At 36.7% G+C, this 23273-nt stretch overlaps 1 long non-coding RNA gene across 2 annotated transcripts; it reads right to left on the bottom strand.

Moving 5' to 3' along the window:
- Positions 1-6190: 6190 nt before the first annotated feature.
- Positions 6191-22922, bottom strand: LOC142164875 (uncharacterized). 2 transcript variants are annotated; one of them, XR_012695950.1, is made up of 4 exons: positions 21859-22922; positions 21118-21177; positions 14968-15027; positions 6191-6335 (listed from the first exon to the last, which is right to left on the bottom strand). It is a non-coding gene; the product is annotated as an uncharacterized LOC142164875 (long non-coding RNA). The 2 variants fall into 2 exon arrangements; XR_012695949.1 differs by lacking the exon at positions 21859-22922 and having other exon boundaries at positions 21118-21559.
- Between the last annotated feature and the right edge of the window lie 351 nt (positions 22923-23273).

Here is a 23273-nt window from a genome sequence, read left to right as displayed (position 1 = left end):
TAGACGGGGAAAATACCCACGGTCAAGTATCACGAAAGTTCGATTTTATTTTGTTATTTTGAATTTTACTAACCATTATATATGAAAGGAAAAAATCTGGCACGCACTAAATGATGATTTTAAACCCGAAATACAGGCGAAAAACTGAATTATTTCCGGTATAGGTTATAACTTTACTGATGGAAAAAGGGTCATGCAGTCATCATCTAAAAAATTATCTCAGAGTCCCGTTTGTATTTCTTATTACAGGAGGAGGACCAATAGAAAGTAGTTGATCTAGTGTTCGAGATTTCATACTTCAACGCTCCAAAACTTGGGAACTATGCATATAGAAGGTTACACAGGGAAGAAAAATGTATACCAAGGGCATAGTTCAGCCTAGATCAAAACCACAAAGAAACATGCAACATTTCCCTTAATTTTCTAGGTTAAGGCCATATATTTAGTCGGGGAAAAATAGACCCGAATTTGTAAACCTACTATAATGAAAGCAGTTATGAAAATGTGGTATGAACAATTATGAATGATGTATGAAATTTATTTGAAAATTCAAAGAATAAAACTTCTTCAAATTATTTCTTTTTTTATGTCTACTTCATGTTTCATATATTTGCATCAATATGAAGATGAGACGTCATCTTCATAAGTGTCGATGATATAAAAGTGCCCTCTTTTATAAAACCTGTGTATATCGAAGGCATGGTTTATTAAAGCATTTTTTCAAAAAATAAACTCAATAAAAAGCTCAAATATTAAAAGGTCAAAGAACATAATATGCGGCAAAAGCTATTGGAGCATTCATATATATATCAACCTTAAAGAACAAAGGTGATAACTTGTCATCAAACCCCAAAAAGACAGGGGCAACCAAAACAAACTTTCCAAAAAAATTATTAAACTAAGGAAAAAACAACATAAGGGAGTTCCAAATAAAATCCAATAAAAGAGTAAGGAAAAGAAGAAAAGCTAAGGAGCATCATCAACAGGAGAAGAAGGATCAACTTGAGGAGAAGAGGTTTAAACATTAGCATTGCCAGGAACAAGTCCATCTCCATCATACATAGAACCTTCGTCTTCAGGTGTGAAAAAGTTTTGACGTTGCTGAGTTTTATCAATTGTTTCTTTAGACCTAGCAATATGAGTATTAAGGTCAAAACCTTCTTGGTTTGATTCAATTAAAGTCTCGAAGCAAGTGTTCAGAAAAGTCCAACTAACATTCAGCGATAACTTATCCTTGAGGGCCCCATAATCCTTCTCCCAGTGATCACTCTCGGTCTTAACTCTTCTTTTTCCGCTTTTGGGGCTTCATAAGCAGTCTCCAAAGGAGAAAGAAAACTTTCCAAGTACTAAATTTTATCTGTGGAGGTGCGAAGATCTTCTTATACTTAGGTAAGTGTTTAAACCAATTCACCTACGTAAACCTCTTTTTAAGTAAGGAGTTCTTTCAAACTCCTTATCTATTTAGTAGCCTTGGAACACTGCTCAGCAAAAGAGGATCCCAGTCTATCTTTAGCATTATCGACTTGACTGGAAGAATCTTTTTCAACCACTAACTCAGCGAAAGTCATTCTCATTTGTAATTCCAAAGCACTTTTATCTTCTGTAAGAACATCCTTCTCCAATTGAAGACCTTCGAATTGTTCTTTCCAATTGTCAGCCTTGGTATGCATTTCAATTATTTGTTGGTCAGCCTGAGAGACTCTTTTCATAAGCTTTGTACCAATCAGATTGGTCTACAAAAAAGGGGCAAGAGAAAAAGAGTTACGGATGTGAAAAGAAGAGAAGGAAAATATAAATAAACTTATACCTTCGGAGGACACTGAACAATATCATTCATCAAAGTCAATGAACTATGGCCTTCCAATTTCTGCTTCTCCACGGGCCCAAGCAATGGTTTTAGCCACACATCGGGCTGAGAAGACTTTCTCAACAAATTTCCACCTTCAGGAACTTCAACTACAACTTTTCTCATTCCCCTCCTACTGCTAGAAGGCTCAGCTTCTGCGTGAGAAGCAACAGCGGGGGCAATAACTGGAGTAACACCAGGTGAATACATGGGGGGAGGGGGGGTCAACAATAGACGACATTAGAAGGGAAACTACAGACAATTCTTCAGAAATAGGCCCGAAACCTTCTTCACCCTCAAAGCCATGGGCAAACAACCTATCAACAGGACTTGATGGGGGATGAATTGGATTTTAACTAGGAATCTCCAGGGGAATATTTTCTGGCTCATCAACAAGTTTGAAAGGAACTGAACTCGAAGGAGAATCGTTAGAAAAAAGGGTTTCATCGTCAGAAATCACACGTCTCCTAACACGCGGCCTTCTTACCAAATAACCTTCTTCAAATTCCACTTCATTATAAGACTCACGAGTAAGAGTGGCAAACGGATGGGTCGGGTCGGATATGGTTCAGGTTGAAAATGGGTAATGAAAACATGAATCAATTATCCGACCTGACCCATATATAATACGGATAAAAAATGGGTTAACCGGCGGATAATATGGGTTACCCATATTATCCGTGACTTCTTGTATATGATCACTTTTGGGAGAATTCTTAGTCTCTCTAACTTGAGGAACTCCCAATTTGAGGCTTTACAAATGTAAAAGTTAGACCCATTGGTTACTCATTGATTATCCATTTTCTAAATTGATAATATGGTTCTTATCCATATTTGATCCATTTTTAAAAAGTTCATTATTTAACAATATTCCTCTTGGAGGAAGAAGCGCTAAAAATTCGTTCCTAAGCTAGGCTTTCAAAAAGCCTTGTTGATGGAATAAATGTGGGACTGATGCCATGAATAGAAAACCCTTGTAAAAAAAAGGGATGATGAAATTTTTTTATGTAAACAAGTAAAAGAAGAAGAAGAACTATAAAAGTGAAGGGTACTGTGCGTCTTCACTTTCCAGACAAATTTTTGAGACAGAAATTACCATGATCACTTATCCATATGAGCAACAGTCAATATCTTTTCTACCCAAATACGAAAGTTGGGAATCTTTTCAAAGACTTCCATAGTTGCTGAAAAGATGGGTATACGGTTAGTTGAAGGAATTTATGGTAAAAAAAGAGAGAGAAGAAAACTTACGTATAAAGTTTTATTTTTCTGAAAAAGGCATGTTCTCTTCACCCACTAACCCACTAGTAGGAGCAGCAACAAAATGGGCATGCCAGACATAGTCCCTGTCATCCTCGGGGCTAACTAACACACTTTTACTTCTAGTCACGAGGGAAAAGACTCCTTCACGAAATAACTTGGGGGAGTAAAGGTGAAGTGACGAAAGGTATAAGGGACGAAGACCAAATCCGACAAATAACGAAGGCATCCACATTAAGGGACCAATCTGGCCAAGACACACATTAAAGTAACGATAAAATTCAATGATCGTTGGATCAATAGGAGGGTTACACCCTAAAGTAAAAGAGTAGGTATAAACAAAAGAAAAACCGGCATGGTAAGAAGTGATTCTTTGATTAGCACCAGGGATTAAAACTAAAAAATATGGTTTCCAATGGCATTCTCGTCGAACTAAAGAAAGAAGGCCACGAGTGATTAAACTTGGATAAAGATCAGCGGGGTTAAGTGAAGCCATAGAAGAAACTTGATTTCTCATGGTCTCACGATCAGATACAAAAAAAAAGTTCTTAAGGAACAATTTCAGCAACCGTAGGCGCACGTACAAGTTCATTCTGGTCCATATTTCTAGAAGAAGATCTTGGGGTCAAAGGAGCCCTAGTTTAGAAGAAGATTGTCTTACAGAACCACTTTGAGAAAAGGAACCATAAGTAGATAACGAACGAAGGCTAAGAAGTCTACCAGCTCTCCTACTTCTAGTAGTGGCAGTATAGGAAGCAATTCGTGCGCGATCACAACTTTGCGAGGGTCTATTGTTAATGAAGACATAATTAACAAAGGAAATACAAAGAAAAGGTATCAGGAAGGACTAAAATAATGGATACAAAGGAAGAAGGTTTCAAATTATGAAGCGTCACAATGGAACCGTCACTTCATGACTGACGCAGTCGCAGAAAACCCTAAACAACAGTGAGAAATTGTAGATCCAATCATACGAAGACACGTGGAATAAGCATTAAATGAATGTGACATATGCCACATAGATTCTGAGGAAGGTATAATGATACTCGAGAAACAGCAGCAAAGAATTCCCGCTGTAAAAATATACCACTTCCCGAATATTCAGTTGAGAATATTCAGAAAGTGGGGGACTATCTGTTGGTGTAAAAAAATATGTCACACATAGACTGTCAACAAAGCTGACGAGGCATAATACGTGACACGTTGAAATAAGGAATTAGCAAGTGCAGGAAAAGGCACGGGAAAAATACCCACGAGGTTATATTGAAGAGCAAACCGAACCTGATAGTTGTAAGGAGGAAAACAATAGTGGAATGAATAAACGCTACAAAGATTGAAAGATACACGAACCAGAAGTAAATAAGGGAAATCGATGCAGTTACTAGGAATTCTTAGTCATAAATATTTTCGTTACGACCGTAACGAACAATTAATCCCATTAATTAGCCCAAATTAAATAAGGGATTTGTTACAGTTGTACGCTCCTATATAAGGGCTGACATTTCATTTGTAAAGGACACATGATCACTACTGAAATTCATATTGTTATTCTTTGCTTTGTTCTCCGAGCTTTAAGCCTCAATATTCGGGAGTGATTATTAGTTTATATCTTATATTCTCAATCAATTGTTTTCGTTCTTTGACACATTTCTTCTAAAATTGTTGGAAAAAGTGAAGTAAATTTTTGGTTAAACACAAACACTAGCTAAATATTGTAACAGAAATCTCTGTCTACGATATCAAGATAATAAGTAATGATCAATATCACTATGCCCAAAACAGTATTATCCATCCTAGAAACATGTTGAAGTAATTTTGCTTTCAACTTCTCATTGTCATGGAAAAATATGTACCAGTACAAGTTAGCTTTAGTACTGGGAAAATTAGGATCGTGATTTTGACAATTCATTCGAGGAAAAGCTAGACACAGAAAATGTCAAATTTTTGTACTCCACCTTTTTTATGAAGGTGGGATATGACGCAGAACACAATAGAATTTAGTGCCGTTGTTCACGGAGAATGTTCTTAACCAAGTTTTCTATTGGCAATTTGAGAGGAAGGAAACAAATGGAAGAATCTAGCTACCTTTGTAGTACTCTCGCCGTTCAATTTGTGGGGCGCAATTTAATTAGACACAAAATTTAAGGAAAAAATAAGAAATTTTCAATCTTATAATTTTAAACATATAATGAGATTTTTATGGTAATAACTATTTATGATTAAAAATAAAATTAAAAGTTTAAAATTAAAAAGTTTTCAAGTAAGAAAGATTATTTTTTATTAGTTAAAAGAATATTGTGCCACATAAAGTGTAAGGGAAGGAGTAGAAGAACAGGACTGCCCTCATCTTGAGTAGGATTATTCCGATTTAGAATAATTATATATACTTTCTGGTCAAGAATATTCTCAATTGTTGTACTCCCTCCGTTCCAATTTATGTGAATCAGTTTGATTGAGAGTTTAAGAAAAAATAAAGATTTGTGGAATTTGTGGTCCTAAACAAATCAAAAAGGGGTCCGGAGTATTTGTGTGGTTATAGAAACTTCTCATTAAGGATATAATTGTATGTTTAAGCTAAATTGATTCCAAATTTAGAAAGAGATCATTATTTATGCAACGGATCACAAAATAAATAAGTTCACATAAACTACAACGGAGGAAGTACATTATTTAGGAATCCTCCTCGCAGAGTCTAACACATTCTAGAGGATGGGCCAGATTAGGGATTTAGGGACATCCTCATATAGAGTGAGGTTACTTTGCTTAGACAAGCTCTATAAGTGCAAGCTAGCTAGAATTTGGTTTACCTACTGCCTGTCTAGCTTGCCGTAGAAGTATTCATTATAGCAAATCCTATTTTGCTTGTCTGCATGCGTCTAGAACGCGTAAACCTTTTTACTGTTACAATTCCAATTTTTCACCTTATCGTGACGTTACTTATTTTTAAGACTAGATAAACAAGTTAAGATAATAAAATAAACCGAATAAGCTCATAATAACTCAAAAACAGAATATCAGTAACATAATCCCCATAATTGGTGAAACTGAGTCATAAGCTCTTTGAAAATGTATAAAAATCTCTAATACAACACTATCTAAGAATAGGATAAACAGTAGTAAGGTAAATAACGAAAGGTAAAGCCTCCAAGCATGGAGCATGTATACCTTGAAGTCTCCAAAAAATAACCGAAGCATCTATGGCGTCCGACACAAGCAGATGTACTTGGATCTACACAAAAATGTGCAATAGCAAAGTATGAGTACACCACAACAGTACCCTGTAAGTATCAAGCCTAACCTCGGCAGAGTAGTGACGAGGCCAAGTCGAGGTACCTACTAGGACAAGAAAACTGAACAATGTATCGCTTAATTTATTAATGGAAAGCGAGGAAATGAATGACAATAAGAAGTACAATAGTGTAAGCTAACAACGGAAACTACAGTAGAGGCAGCAAGAAATGAATACATGAATAAAATAACAAGTTATCAAATACGGACAAATACAAGTAAGACAAATGAATAATCAACAAGAACTGTTCAACCAACAAGCCTTTTAACATAGAAGGTGCCACAAGAATCACAACCAAGGTACCGCACCTCATAATCTCATTTCATAAGTCACAATAACAATCTTCCTTATATCACCGCGTGAGTTTTTGTATTTATTTTGAATTTTTTTTTTCGAAATAGCTACATGAGTTTTAGCCCCTTTATCTCACAGTGTGGCTTCAAATAATTCCCTTACTAGAAACACACGTATAAATCCTACCTCATCTCACCCCATGCGTATCAACCCCTATTCTTATACCAGCGCGTGCGTATCACTGTCACAACATAACGATCAACTCGTACCACATGTGCCCATATGCCACAATACTTGCCAAAATCATCAATACCAGTGTTACCATAACATATCGCCCATGGCTCAACCACAATGTGTACAAGAATCTCAACAATAACAAAATGAATGAGAAATACTCAACAAGGAAGGATATCTCAATAATCAACAACTTCAACCTCAATGTGATAGTAACTTTCACTACATGATGGTAGGCTAGAAACTCATATTTTAGTCATAATTTGCATTTTAATTATTGTATTTTACCTGTGTTTGAACTTAAAATATAGTAAAATGCACTTATTACTTGCTATATGCCTTGCAGGAAGTGATTCCGAGTTAAAAAGATAATCTAAAGCTTTGAAGTCTGAGTAAAGGCCCAAAAATATAAACCGGGATCTCCTTGAGAGGTCTAGGATCAAGTTTGGATAACAAAAAATGATTAAAAAGAAATACTCTATAAAAAATAACACTGCCGCGGTGCATGGGGCTGTGCGCCTGTACAAATTCCTCGGAGTATTTTCCTATTTTGGCTTGGAAAGGACACTTTTGTCCAGGCCCGCTCCTACAGGGTATAAATATACTAAAAACATATTTTTAAAGGGACTTTTGACCTAGGGAGATTTTGGAGAGCATTGGAGGCTTGAAGATACGAAATTTCATCATCTTTCCATCAATTTAATACGGGAGTTTGGATTGTAATGTTGGATTGATGTTTTCTTACTCTTTACTTCTATTTGTGATGACTTCCTCCATGATTATGGAGTAGTTTCCACTATGGTTTAACATGATTTATTGACTTGATTGTTATCTATAGATTTAATAATTGTTTTATTGCTTGAATTTATTGGAAGATCTTTAACTCTAGTTGTGACTATATTAATTAGTGTGTTTAATCGGAAGAAGAGCGTAATACTGAATATTATTGAAACGTATGCCTTAATTCATTGTGGTACTTCTTTATAGTAATCGAAAAAAGTTTTATAGTCTGCTTCTTAATTAAGATTTAGAAATATTCGAGAGAAGTTTCTCTTAGGACATTCTTACCAATAGATTCTTGCAAGTTTCACCTCATTTCATATTAGCTTATTATAAATGTTTAGGTTTAATCGAGAGAGGAACCTGAGAAAAATAAAATAATAACCTATTGAATTCAAGAGAATCAATAGAACATTAATAGTGAAATTAAACAGTGTCGATTCCAGAATAACAATATCGCACTTATTTCTCACATTGATAACAACCATGCTAGTCTCTAGTTTTTAGTGATCAATTGTCATTTGCTTTATTTTTAATAGTTAGTTGTAGTTCATAATCATTCCAACCAAAGTGTAATCATCCTAAATATCATCAAGCCAGAAATTACTTGAACATTATGTAAATTCAATCCCTGTGGAGACTATAATTAAATTATACTATCTTTGGATGGCCAGTGAACATCAATTTTGTGTTGTGCTTTAACATCAATAACCTAGCAAGAATATATTCCCACGAAATAACAACTTCAAGTAAGAGTACGTATAAGAGAGGTAATTATAACTTCAACTATATTATATAAAAGAAATTATAAGAATAAAAGATAGAACATGTGTTAACAATGTGAAATAGAGCATGTGATAGTAGATTTAACAATGGAAGATATAGCATGTTATGAAAAATTCAATTAAATGTATGGAAGAAGTCTAAAAGTCTAAACCGATGAAATACAACATATAGCTTGTGTACATACTCGCCACCTCATGTACACGCCTTCCACATAATACGAATAACACTATCAACTCAAATCCTAAGGGGTAGTTTTCCCGCACAAATTTAGGCAAGATACTTACTTCAACTAGGCCAAATCAATCCTCAAAAATAGCTCTTCCCATAAAATCAACCTCCTCACGATGAGCGGAGTTGGAAATTGTTATAAATTAGTTAAGTATGAGTGTTATAGTGTATTTTTATTGGTTTTCATATTATTTAACTAGTTATGGATTGATAGACAATGATTTGAGGTGTTAGAGAAGTGTTGGAGCCAGTATGGAACTTCGGAGCGAGGTAAGTCTCCTGTCTAACCTTGTGAGGGGGAAACTACCCCTAGATGATGTAATTGTTATGTGCTACTAGTTGTGGGTGCTACGTACACACTAGGTGAAAAGAGTCTGTACGTAGCTAAATCATGTTTATGTCCTGGTAGACTTAAGATCTTACCATATAATATTTAAATTATTTGAACTCAATTTGTGTAATGACCCGGTCGGTCGTTTTAAGAATTAACGCCCCGATCCCCTATTAACTGCTTTTCCCGTATTTATTTCTGCTATTTTAATTTGCCGGGATGTTCGATTTTGAGTTTCGGAGAGTTTTGGAACACTTAGTCCCTAAATGAGAGCTTAAGTTTTGGAATTTTGACCGTAGTCAGAACAGTGTGAAGACGGACTCGGAAAGGAATTCTGATGGTTTCATTAGATCTGTTCGGGCTTAGGGACGTATTAGGATTGTGTTTTGGAGGTCCGTAGCTAATTTAGGCTTGAAATGCCGAAAGTCGAATTTTGAAGTTTCCGGTTCGATAGTGAGATTTTGATCCAAAGGTCGGAATGGAATTCCGTAAGTTGGAGTAGCTCTGTAGTGTTGAATGTGACGTGTGTGCAAAATTTCAGCTCATTCGCACGAGGTTTGATAGACTTTTTGATCGAAAGCGTAAATAAAGAGTTTGGGAATTCTTAGGCTTGAATCTGTGGTAGATTCATCATTTTGATGCTGTTATAGGTGTATTAAGGATTGGTATAAGTTTGGTTAGTGGTACTAGACTTTTTTGTGTTTTTGGTTGAGGTCCCAGGGGCCTCGGAATGGTTTCGGGAGGTTATCAGAAGAATTGGGAGTTATTTGAGCAGCTTCAGCTGCTGATCTTCTATCATAACCGCACTTGCGGTTGGGTCCTGCAGGTTCGTAGCCGCATAAGAGGTGGCATCATCACAGAAGCGGAAGAGGGGAGGAACAACAGGAGTCGCAGAAGCGGGAGGAGCTTTACCACAGAAGTGGTGCCGTATCTGCGTATGGGGAGTCGCAAGTGCGGAAAGCTGAAGTTTAGTGATTTATCGAAGATGGACATTTGTTCCGCAAAAGCAGGACCACAGGTGCGGTCCCATGACCGCAGAAGCGGATTAGCTGGGCAGAACATATAAATAGTTGCCTTCGCGAATTTGAGTTATTTTCACCTCTTTTCAAACGGGAAGAAGTCTTGGAAGCATTTTCAATGGAGATTTTAAGAGGAATTCATTGGGGTAAGGCCTTTGGTTCCTAAACTCGTTATTGGGGTGATTTTTATCATTTTAAGCAAGAAAGTTTAAGGAAAATCAGTGATAATTGGGGTTAGGGCTTGATTAATTAGAGACCTTTGAGTGATGATTTGAGGGACCATTTGAGGCCAGATTTTGGTACTTTTGGTATGAATGAACTCGTGAGAGTGTGAGGATTCTAGAAATGTAAGTTTTACCCGATTTCGAGATGTGGGCCTGAGGGGTATTTAGGTTATTTTACCTAATTTTGCGTATTAGCTTAGAATTTCTTTGTAAAATCAGTTACTTGAAGTGTTATTTATATTATGCAATTTAATTGAATAGATTTGGGCCATTTGGAGTTGAGTACTCGTGGCAAGAACGCAGTTTCGGGTTGACTTTGAGCCGGTTCGAGGTAAGTGGCTTGCCTAACCTTGTGTGGGGGACCTTCCCCTCAGGATTTGTTATTATTGATAATTGAAATGCCTTGTACGTGAGGTGACGAGTGCGTACTTATGCTAATTATTGAAAATCCGGCTTTTATTAAGTAATTACCAATATGTTTCCTTTCCTGTTTATATTACTTGCAATTTAAGCATGTTGTTAGCTTACGAAAGCATGTCTAATTGACTTAATTGCCTTATTTGTTCAAACTGCCTTATTTAGATTACGTGCAGCATGCTAGGTTAGAAATACCTGTTTTACCTTGGTATGGAACTTGAATTGAACTTTATGCTCTTGTTGTTGTTGTTGTGTGTATACTTTGGGACTGCGGGACGGTATCCCGGGAGATCCCCCTGAATATTTACTTTGGGACTACGGAACAGTATTCAGGGAGATTCCACTGCACATATACATTGGAACTACGGGACTGCACCCGGTAGATTCCCCCGATATTGAGTATTTATATTTGGGACTACGGATTGGTATTCCGGGAGATCCCCTCGCATTATGAGTTGGACTACAAGATGGTATCCCGGGAGATCCATTGGACATTCACATTTGGGACTACAGGACGGTATCCTGGGAGATCCCTGGTTGTTATCTTTGTGTTTAGCTGTATTTCTTTCTGAGTTTACTTTGCCTCTGTAGTAGTTGTTACTGTCCTTTATATCCTGTATTACTTTTATTGTTGTACTTATTTATACTGTTCTGTTCTACACTGTCAAACCTTTATATTTTATTTAACCTCGGTAGGGCCCTGACCTTCCTCGCCACTACCCGACCGAGGTTAGGCTTGGCACTTGCTGAGTACCGTTGTGGTGTACTCATGCCCTTTTTATGCATGTTTTTCATGTATAGATCTAGGTACCTCCACTCAGACTTATCACGCTTAAGATGAGGCGTACGCATAGACTCTAAGGTATATAGGCCGCATCCGCAGACTGAAGAGTCCCTTTCTACTCTCCCTTTTGTATTAGCCCTTCTATATATTCGTTCTTTGTTAGACATTCTGGAGTTACATACTTGTAGACATTCAAAGGCTTGTGATAATGAGATTCCGGGTTTTGGAAAATGTATTAGTTTTTGAGAGTTGATATTGTGTATGTCGAACGACACTCTTAAACGCCATTTTATTTCACCATTTTAGTTTCTAATTGTTTTCTTCCGCAAGTTGGTTTATTTTCCGCATTGTTAGGCTTACCTAGTCATAGAGACTAGGTGCCATCACAATGGTTCACGGAGGGAGAACCGGGGTCGTGACAATTTGCTAGTTTAATTAATTTAATTTATAATTGAAATTGATCGGGAAATATATTAGGCTGAGTCTTATTACCCTGAGTTGTTTGGCGAGATAATTAATAAACAGTAAAAAGTCATGTTTACTTTATGCTTCTGTATCTATGTTGTATACACGTGACTCGTAAGTCATTAAGTTTCTTCCTTTCCTGTGGATCGGGCCAAATGCCTCTGCATTATATTGAGATGCATATTTGATTCGTGTCGGTCGAACCTCGGTAATGTACACATCACTCTGGATTGAGCTATACGACCTTCGCATAATCCTGCGTTATATCGCTAGTAGTCCATATATTCACGAGATTTTCCTTCAAATGAGGCCTGACATTTTAAATGGTATTCCTTATATGTTTGAGATTGACACTTGATATTTCTAATATGTTGAGATAGCATATGAGATTTGAGAGATTTATATCGTTAAAGGAAATTTTTGGAAGATTTTGTTAGTTACAGTTTTATCTCATTACTACTGTTGTGCTTCATATCTGTTATGAGTTATCATATTGATTTATTGGACCACTAGTAAATGTCGATGTCGACCCCTCGTCACTACTTCTCAGGGGTTAGGCTAGATACTTACTAGGTACGTATTAATTTACGTATTCTTGCTACACTTCTGCACTAAATGTGCAGGATCAGATAGTTTCATTTGGTAGTCATGTTGGCGCATAGGTGCAACTGCTGAGGAGACTTTATGTTGAGCTGCATTCTATGCTACGTAGCACAGCCCACAGAGTCTTCATCATATTATTTACTTCATCTTAAATTCAGTCATAATCACCACCACGGCTGTATTATTATTATTATTATTATTATTATTATTATTATTATTATTATTATTATTATTATTATTATTATTATTATTATTGTTGTTGTTGTTGTTGTTGTTGTTGTTGTTGTTGTTGTTGTTGTTGTTGATAAATGCTCGTGCACTTGTGATACCAGGTTTTGGGATATTTTAGTTTATGTTACGGATTTGCATATTATTACCATCTTTTATTTTTATGCCTTATTAATTATGTATGTACCTATGCTTTTAAATGCGTAAATCTCTTTACCTAATAAAATTTATGATTTTGAATGTAGTAAAATGAATAATTAAGTTGGTAGTTCATCGTTGGCTTGCCTAATGGCGATGTCGGGCACTATCACGACCTATAACGAGAATTGGTCATGACAACTTGGTATCAGAGCTCTAGGTTCACTTACATCTCACGAGTCATGAGCAAGTCTAGTAGTGTCTTGCGGATTAATACAGAGACGTCTAAATTTATTTTCGAGAGGCCACATGACTGATAAGAGCCCTTCCCTTCTTGATTCCTCGTCATATGATTTGAATCCATTGTAGCTTATGCCGTCACTTTCTTCCTACTCAATCTTATACGATGATGTGCGCTTGTTATCAATTGGGCATCAAGGAGTTGTAGTGGTACTGCAGAAGTGGTGCAGGATGTTTCTCCCTACATATTCAAGAGGGCTATTATTGTCATCTTGTTGAAGGGTGCTCTATCATTTTAGCCAAGTGCTAGTGTTGCCTATGGTTTTGAGGCTATGCATAATGTATTATAATGTTCATGTGTTGTTATCTTGCGGTGTTGGTGTAAATGGTACAATGCTTATGTATGTGTCACAAATGTGAATGACCTAAAATAAGGATCTCTTGGTTCATGGTTTAGAGGTTCGGCAATTAATTCCAGCAGCGAAAAGGCAATAGGACTATGGATATTCAGGCCTTGGTTGATGGAGTAGCAAGACTTGATATGTTCGAGTGTGGTGGAATTCTCATTGTGGTGTGGTGTCATCGTTCTTGTTGGGGTGCATTAAAGCCCATCGGTGTTACGGTCTTCTTTGATTTGCCTTCGGGGCAGGGTGGATTCAAATACTGCCTAAGAAGCGATTGTCGGATGGAAGTATGTAGCGGTTTTAAAGTCGAATTTTTATTTCTAATGTTGATGGTTCGAGAACAATGATCTTTGAGGAAACATAGAATTGGTATCAATTTACTAGTTCTGGTGCTACAGTGATGGATTGTGATTTGAGGCAGTATTTGGGTGATGAAGGATGAGGAAGGACATGGTGGGAGGTGTCTCGCGGAGATTGAATTGCTAGATTTCGAGTAGTTCGCTTTGGAAGATAATTAAATCAGAGTAGTAATGTTAACGTATCATATGGATTTTGTGGTAGGATGACCACATGGTCCTAGAAAGCTTGGCATGATTATGGTCATGGTGAACAAGGGACTAAGTCTATGTATTTCATTTGCGAGGGTAGCTTTGTGTTTCTGAAGTTTGAATGTGACAAAATAGTTTGCTTAGGATGTAATATGACTTCGAGTTTTTGATGCATCGCTGGACCTTCATTTGATGTTGATGGGAATGAGCGGGCACTTTCTACCCAGCGGGAGGCATGTACTGTGATTTTAGCTTGGATCGCTTGAAGAAGATGGTACGACTGTTAGGAGGTTGAGTGTGCGATTGTGGCTGAAATTCGAAATGTTTTATGAAATGTTTAACAAGAGATTACGAGAAATTTTGGGGTTAACGGTATGAGATAATGGTAATTGAGAAGGAAGTGTCATTGTTGGTTCTAGATTTATATGATTGCATCTTAAAGCTAAGATGGGAGCCCACCGTCTATGATTGGGTCATGTGGTTGTGTGCCTATGCTGTCACGCTCCAAACCTGAAGAGATATGGCTGGCACCCGGTACTATACTCGGCCCAAGAGTACAACTCTGTAACTGTGAACTTTGGAGGGGTAACCCTCAACTTAGCCGATGAGGCCATATTCTGAATCATCTGAAAATAATGTCTACAATGAGCAATACCAAACTAAGCATGTACATAGGGCTAGTAAAGCCACAATACAGATATAAAAAATATATAGGACTCGTCTACGAGCCTCTAGGGATAATAGAACTGTATCATGGTCGGAATAGGGCCTCGACCTACCCATAAAACTTGTATGTATAAAATAGACTCCAAGGTATAGACCTAGTAACTCAGAGGAAGTGGAGCTTACCAACTAAGTTGATGTTTGACTTTGTCTACTAGGAATGTCTATCCATCTGTCTATCATGACCTGCAGGCATGAAATGCAGCATCCCCAATAAAAGGGATGTCAGTACAAAATAATGTACCTAGTATTTAAGGCGAAAAAATAACTAAAAGATGAAACACTGATAATATAATAACTAAAAGTACCTGCGAGTCAAAAATAATTTGAAAATATGCGTAACTATTGATACTGGCTCATTTGTCTCAATATAGTAAGTAAAATAGTTGTCCGGCCCTGTAAGGCTCGGTATGTGTAACTGTTCTGCCATAGTAGGCTCGCTCAGAAGCACTAGACCATACTAGGCTTTGTATCTCAACCAACTGGGCTCGCTCATATGCGCTCGGCCATAGTAGGCTCGGTATATAACTTACCATCTGATCAGAGGTTGCCCAATAGAGGCTTGCGCATCGATTATAGCTCGATGGTAATGAAAATAATATATATATATATATATATATATATATATATATATATATATATATATATATATATATAGAGAGAGAGAGAGAGAGAGAGAGAGAGAGAGAGAGAGAGAGAGAGAGAGAGAGAGAGAGAGAGAGAGAGAGAGAGAGAGAGAGAGAGAGAGAGAGAGAGAGATATATAGAGACTAAGATAATATACATAAATTCAGGAATAAGAACTTCTCTTTATGTCTCGTTATCAAAAGAATGTAGTTACCGGATCATGCCAAAATAAAGGAAAGCTTCATCCTTAACATACCTTAACATTGTTGAGTCCTTAATAGCTTCCAATCAACTCTTCAAACAACTTAACACAGTCAACTAAAGCATAAGGAGATTCAAAATCACTGTTGAGTAAAGGCTAAGTCTGTAATTTAAGCTTGTAGCTTGTTTTATGTAAATTTGGGAAGCATTTCCCTTGTAAAAGGGCCTCTTCCAATATAATATATCAACAACAAAAACCAAAGCAATACAATAAGAACAACATCACAATAGGGTACAAAATATTTCATTAAAAAGTCGTCCACATATCACGAGGAGCGGTAAGCTCGGATTTAATCCCTTCAGCATCCTTCAACCCCATTATCACCCCTTATAAACTTCTTACATTAACTTAAAAGCATCATTAACATGATAATGAAGTTATTTATCAATGATTCCATCCTTATACCATACATTTATACCAAAGGAAATAATCCATAACTCCAACTATCTTCAATTAGCAATTTTATTCACTAGTTCATGTCTAGTCCATCCATTTAACTTAATAAACATCAAAATAAACATAAGCACATGCAAGAACACAATATAAATACCTCCTATAGTAGCTTCGAGTTGAAATCCAAGCTATATTTAGCATACAACAACCCTCAATGGCAATACAACACCATAGAAATGACTTACGCTAATCCAAGTATTATCTTGTAGTTTATCATCCTAACAACTTAACCAACATACAAACAAGCTTAAGCACAATTACTAGTCTATTATACTCACCTTAACCAATAGCAAAAACTTGAAATTTCAGCCAAACACATCCCACAACTATCCTTAATGACAACACAACCTCAAAGAGGTGTTGTTATTCACTAGAACTAACTTTTGATGTTGAAATATGGTGTAATCCATTTTCAAGACTTGAAATAACCTAGGGTTGATATGAAAACCTTGGGATAGTATTTTACAGAACTTAAACCACTTAAAACAAACGCCCACGCAAGCTGGAACTACCCAAAAATCAGCAACAACAAGAAGAACAAGAAACTTACTAGCACGATGGGATTCCTAACACTTGATTTGTGTTGTTTGCCCTTTGTTTGGGTATTGGACGACGAGAGAACCTTGAGAGAGTGTTTTTAGGTGTCTAGGGTCTGAAGATACTGAAAAATAATGAGTTAAAATGGGTTTGAGGATATATATATATATATATATATATATATATATATATATATATCAATAAATCTCTACCGCCATTGTGGGTCCCATAGAGAGTTGCTTGATGCAGTCTTACAAAAATGCGAATATCTTTATACTCAGATATCTTATCGATGAACGGTTTAATCCATTAGAAACTAGACTAATAGATCATAAATTTGGCAGATAGATTACCCCATAAGTAATATGAGAGAAAATCTCATGTACATTTGACCTAATTTTCAGCACATTTATGAGTGTAACTTGTGATGACCTTTGCCAACTTTTGTTCCACAACTTTCCTGACTTAAATACATAACACACAACTATAATACAACTAAAATAACTCATAACATAACCTCATTATCTTGATAAGCACCCTAGTCTCGTCACTAAAGTACACGTTATAACATTCCCAACTTGTCGACATTCGACGAAACTTGTTTTCTTCAATTTGTTTAGTTTTCTAGCCTTTCGATCCTCTTGGTACTTGTTATCCATGATCTGAAAGATTTGTAATCTTCAAGGTAACATGATTAATTTACTTTATGTAGTCTCAAAGATGATCTCATTTCTGAGTTTACATCAATAGACTTATGAATGCTCTTTCGTATGAAGATATGAGGTGTAGCATCATTCGCCTCTTTGGAACATTCATCCTAGAATGTTGAATGGTGCGCTTATAAGTCTCATAATCTATAGTTCTTACAAATACTTTACTACTGCCCTTTCCATGTATGCAACTGTTTTATGAATAAATCCAAAGCCTAGTGCATTCCTCCCCTCCCCCCCCCTTAAGCCTCTTTCTCGTACCACCACCTGTGGTCGAAATTCTTCCAATCTCGTTACTGTTTCTACCTCTATCGTGTAGCCTGTATGACTTTGTCCTTATATGCGCGCCTATGTGCCTCTTCTCTCATTTTTCTTTCAGATTGTAGCCAATCTCCAGGCCCCATTTTATGAACATATACAGAACTATGACAAGCTGTCCCTCTGGGAATCTATAAGTGTACTGATGTTTTTCGGTCAATACTTTGTCGAACTTACAACTATTGCTATATCTTTTTTCATAGCCTCGATTAGCTATGCTTATGGCTTTACTATATCTAGGTAGCTTATACTATACCACAACCCTTACTTTGATTTATTATGGCCAAGGTCTACTACCCAACTCCAGGTTTCTTTCTCGCTTTATCTTATATGTATAAATTTAAGTCCCTTAATGCTTCTTCATTACTATTCATCTTAAGAATGACAACCTAATCCCATCTCACGCTTTGGAACATTCATCCATCTATTGTTAATTAATCTTAATGTTGATTTATAATCTACCACTGATCACTTGAAACCTCTTATGTAATACATTTTACTAGGGCTCACGTCTCATCGGGAAACATCTGGATTTATTTGCCTTATTCACTTACGGTCAATACTAAACTTAATAATCGTATTTCATAGCATCCCAATGTGATTCACTTTATGGGGGTATTTTAATCTATGCAATTCATGAAATCCCTTTTCTTTGAATCATTACCCAATCAAAGGCCTAAACGTCATCCTCTTATTTATCACAATTACACCCTTATTCTACCACTAGGGAAGCATTCCATCTTTTCTAAATTCTCCTAGTCTTAAACTCCTCTGAGTTCACTCATGATATACTTAGATTTTTATAACTTATGGAAACCATCAGCTCTCTTGTTGTGATGGGTTCAATCCCGAGGACTTATTTATTCTCGTCACCTTCTCACTCACCTTTTCTTATCGTTACTCATGTCTACCTAAAACCTTGTCTCTCTACCATACTTTAGCTTGCGACCTACTCGCAAACTTCCTTTAACTTGATAGCACCACAGATTTCCTTATATTATTCTGGAACCTCAAGTGAGACATCATATCGTCGCTAAATCTTCTTTACTCTCTTTACTAGACCTCTCTGTACCTGGAAACCATAGGCTAAAAGATATGCCACTAACGACAATACTATCATTTCTTGCTACAAAATTACGACGCTTACATCCATATATTTGATACCTAGACTATTCATAACCTTCTATACTTGGGCATCACGTACCTTCTTCACCTTTACCTTACTCACCTTTAAATCTTGCATCATATCTTCTATCTCTTTCAAACCCTCTCTTCCAGATAGGTGGAATTCACATCAACACCTTGAAACTCTACTATAATACTTGGACATCATGTGCGTATAGAATTGGTCATGACAACTTGGTATCAGAGCTCTAGGTTCACTTACGTCTCACGAGTCATGAGCAAGTCTAGTAGTGTCTTGCGGATTGATACAGAGACGTCTAAATTTATTTTCGAGAGGCTACAGGACTGATAATAGAACTTCTCTTCTTGATTCCTCGTCATATGATTTGAATCCATTGTAGCTTATGCCATCGCTTTCTTCCTACTCAATCTTATACGATGATGTGCACTTGTTATCAATTGGGCATCAAGGAGTTGTAGTGGTACTGCAGAAGTGGTGCAGGATGTTTCTCCCTACATATTCAAGAGGGCTATTAACGTCATCTTGTTGAAGAGTGCTCTATCATTTTAGCCAAGTGCTAGTGTTGCCTATGGTTTTGAGTCTATGCATAATGTATTATAATATTCATGTGTTGTTATCTTGCGGTGTTGGTGTAAATGGTAGAGTGCTTATGTAAGTGTCACAAAAGTGAATGGCCCAAAATAAGGATCTTTTGGTTCATGGTTTAGAGGTTCAACAATTAATTCCAGCGGCGAAAAGGCATTGGGACTATGGATGTTCAGGCCTTGGTTGATGGAGTAGCAAGACTTGATATGTTCGAGCATGGTGGAATTCTCATTGTGGTGTGGTGTCATCGTTCTTGTTAGGGCACATTAAAGCCCATCGGTGTTATGGTCTTCTTTGATTTGCCTTCGGGGCAGGGTGGATTCAAATGCTGCCTAAGAAGCGATTGTCGGATGGAAGTATGTAGCGGTTTTAAATTAAAATTTTTATTTCTAATGTTGATGGTTCGAGAACGATGATCTTTGAGGAAACATAGAATTGGTAGCAATTTACTAGTTCGGGTACTACACTGATGGATTGTGATTTGAGGCAGTATTTGGGTGATGAAGGATGAGGAAGGACATGGTGGGAGGTGTCTCGCGGAGATTGAATTGCTAGAGTTCGAGTAGTTCGCTTTGGAAGATAGTTAAATCAGAGTAGGAATGTTAACGTATCATATGGATTTCGTGGTAGGATGACCACATGGTCCTAGAAAGCTTGGCACGATTATGGTCATGGTGAACAAAGGACTAAGTCTGTGTATTTCATTTGCGAGGGTAGCTTTGTGTTTCGGATGTTTGAATGTGACAAAATAGTTTTCTTAGGATGTAATATGACTTCGAGTTTTTGATGCATCCCTGGACCTTCATTTGATGTTGATGGGAATGAGCGGGTGCTTTCGACTAGTGGGCGAGCGTGTGCTCAGAAGGGTTTTGCTGATTTCGTGGTAGTTGTAACCAGGTCAATGTCGTTGGAAGGTGTCGATATGGAACTACACAGGTGGGCTATCTCCCGTGAGTAGTCTAGTAGTTGTGTGACTTTGATGAAGTTCCTACGAAGAGTTCCACTTTCTACCCAGTGGGAGGCATGTACTGTAATGTGAGCTTGGATCGCTTGAAGAAGATGGTACGACTGTCAGGAGGTTGAATGTGCGATTGTGGCTAAAATTCGGAATGTTTAATGAAATGTTTAACAAGAGATTACGAGAAATTTTTGGGGTTAACGGTACGAGATCATGGTAATTGAGAAGGAAGTGTCATTGTTGGTTATAGATTTATATGATTGCATCTTAAAGCTAAGAGGGGAGCCCACCGTCTATGATTGGGTCATGTGGTTGTGTGCCTATGCTGTCACGCCCCAAACCTGAAGAGATGTGGCTGGCACCCGGTACAATACTCGACCCAAGAGTACAACTCTGTAACTGTGAACTTTGGAGGGGTAACCCTCAACTTAGCCGATGAGGCCATATTCTGAATCATTTGAAAATAATGTCTACAACGAGCAATACCAAACTAAACATGTACATTGGGCTGGTAAAGCCACAATACTGATATAAAAAATATATAGGACTCGTCTACGAGCCTCTAGGGATAATAGAACTGTATCATGGTCGGAACAGGGCCTCGACCTACCCATAAAACTTGTATGTGTAAAATAGACTCCAAGGTATAGACCTAGTAACTCAGAGGAAGTGGAGCTTACCAACTAAGCTGATGTTTGACTTTGTCTACTGGGAAGGTCTATCCAGCTGTCTATCAGGACCTGTAAACATGAAATGCAGCATCCCCAATAAAAGGGATGTCAGTACAAAATAATGTACCGAATATTTAAGGCAAAAAAATAACTAAAAGCTGAAACACTGATAATATAATAACTAAAAGTACCTGCGAGTCAAAAATAATTTGAAAATATGTGTAACTATTGATACTGGCTCATTTCTCTAAATAGTAAGTAAAATAGTTGTCCGGCCCTGTAAGGCTCGGTATGTGTAACTGCTCTGCCATAGTAGACTCGCTCATAGGCGCTCAACCATAATATGCTCTATATCTCGGCCATTATGGGCTCACTCAAAGGTGCTCGGCCATAGTAGGCTCGGTATATAACTTACCATCTAATCAGAGGTTGCCCAATAGGGGTCTGCCCATCGATTATAACTCGATAGTGGTGAAAATACTGTAATACTATATATATATATATATATATATATATATATATATATATATATAGAGAGAGAGAGAGAGAGAGAGACTCTCTGGCCTCTTGAATGAAAGAAGACAATACTAAACTGAATATGAAGTCTCAATAAGGGAGAATACTGTAGCTTATAAGACTAAGATAATATGCATAAATTCAGGAATAAGAACTTCTCTTTATGTCTCGTTATCAAAAGAATGTAGTTACCGGATCATGCCAAAATAAAGGAAAGCTTTATCCTTAACATACCTTAACATTGTTGAGTCCTTAATAGCTTCCAAGCAACTCTTCAAACAACTTAACACAGTCAACTAAAGCATAAGGAGATTTAAAATCACTGTTGAGTAAAGGCTAAGTCTGTAATTTAAGCTTGTAGCTCGTTTTATGTAAATTTGGGAAGCATTTCCCTTGTAAAAGGGCCTCTTCCAATATAATATATCAACAACAAAAACCAAAGCAATACAATAAGAACAACATCACAATAGGGTACAAAATATTTCATTAACAAGTCGTCCACATATCACGAGGAGCGGTAAGCTCGGATTTAATCCCTTCAGCACCCTTCAACCCCATTATCACCCCTTATAAACTTCTTACATTAACTTAAAGGCATCATTAACATGATAATGAAGTCATTTATCAATGATTCCATCCTTATACCATACATTTATAACAAAGGAAATAATGCATAACTCCAACTATCTTCAATTAGCAATTTTATTCACTAGTTCATGTCTAGTCCATACATTTAACTTAATAAACATCAAAATAAACATAAGCACATGCAAGAACACAATATAAATACCTCATATAGTAGCTTCAAGTTGAAATCCAAGCTATATTTAGCATACAACAACCCTCAATGGCAATACAATACCATAGAAATGACTTAAGCTAATTTAAAGTATTATCTTGTAGTTTATCATCCTAACAACTTAACCAACATACAAACAAGCTTAAGCACAATTACTAGTCTATTATACTCACCTTATCCAGTAGCAAAAACTTGAAATTTCAGCCAAACACATCCCACAACTATCCTTAATGACAACACAACCTCAAAGAGGTGTTGTTATTCACTAGAACTAACTTTTGATGTTGAAATATGGTGTAATCCATTTGCAAGATTTGAAATAACCTAGGTTTAATATGAAAACTTTGGGATAGTATTTTAAAGAACTTAAACCACTTAAAACAACCTCCCACGCAAGCTGGAACAAACCAAAAATCAGCAACAACAAGAAGAATAAGAAATTACTAGCGAGATGGGATTCCTGACACTTGATTTGTGTTGTTTGCCCTTTGTTTGCGTATTGGATGATGAGAGAACCTTGAGAGAGTGTTTTTAGGTGTCTAGGGTCTGAAGATACTGAAAAATAATGAGTTAAAATGGGTTTGAGGCGAATTATTTATATATATATATATATATATATATATATATATATATATATATCAATAAATCTCTACCGCCATTGTGGGTCCCATAGAGAGTTGCTTGATGCAGTCTTACCAAAATGCGAATATCTTTCTACTAAGATATCTTATCGATGAACGGTTTAATGCATTAGAAACTAGATTAATAGATCATAAATTTTGCAGATAGATTACCCCATAAGTAATATGAGAGAAAATCTCATGTACATTTGACCTAATTTTCAGCACAT

Source organism: Nicotiana tabacum, chromosome 10 (genome assembly GCF_000715075.1).
Source record: "Nicotiana tabacum cultivar K326 chromosome 10, ASM71507v2, whole genome shotgun sequence".
In the NCBI taxonomy this organism is placed as follows: domain Eukaryota; kingdom Viridiplantae; phylum Streptophyta; class Magnoliopsida; order Solanales; family Solanaceae; genus Nicotiana; species Nicotiana tabacum.
The sequence above is the reverse complement of the archived record's forward strand: the minus strand, read 5'-3'. Positions and strand labels throughout refer to the sequence as shown.